We start from the raw sequence: 559 nt of genomic DNA, 5'->3' as shown, positions 1-559 counted from the left end.
TTGAGTTGGGTGGAAGTCGCAGATGGGTGCGTGGTTGGACGGCAGTTCGTTGGGAAAGGAAGGGGCAGGAGTTAGGCGTGATGACAGGTGGTTGGGTTTGTGGAATGTTGCGGAGAGCTCGACGAAGGGAGTGTAGGCATTGTTTGTGGGCGTGCAGCAAGTGCGTAGTTGAGGCGTCAGCTGTGTTTGTGAGGGTGGAGTGGATGGTTGGTGGTTAGTAGAAGTGTGAGTGTGATGGTCCGGTTGGGAGAGAACCGTTGCCTATGGGTAATTTGAGTTGGGTGGAAGGACCAGATGGGTGCGTGGTTGGCCGCCAGTTCGTTGGGAGAGGAAGGGCAGGAGTTAGCCGTGATGAGAGGTGGTTGGGTTTGTGGAATGTTGCGAAGAGGTCGGCGAGACGAATACTGGCGCTATTTAAGGGCGTTCAGGAAATACCTAGGCGTGTCGAGAGTTGTGTTTGTGAGGGTGGAGTGGATGGTTTGTGGTTAGCAGAAGGTTGAGTGTGATGGTGTGGTTGGGAGAGAAGCGTTGCGTATGGGTAATTTGAGTTGGGTGGAAG

Source organism: Eimeria tenella, genomic scaffold, assembly GCF_000499545.2.
Source record: "Eimeria tenella Houghton genomic scaffold, Eth_scaff885, whole genome shotgun sequence".
Lineage (NCBI taxonomy): Eukaryota > Apicomplexa > Conoidasida > Eucoccidiorida > Eimeriidae > Eimeria > Eimeria tenella.
The sequence above is the reverse complement of the archived record's forward strand: the minus strand, read 5'-3'. Positions refer to the sequence as shown.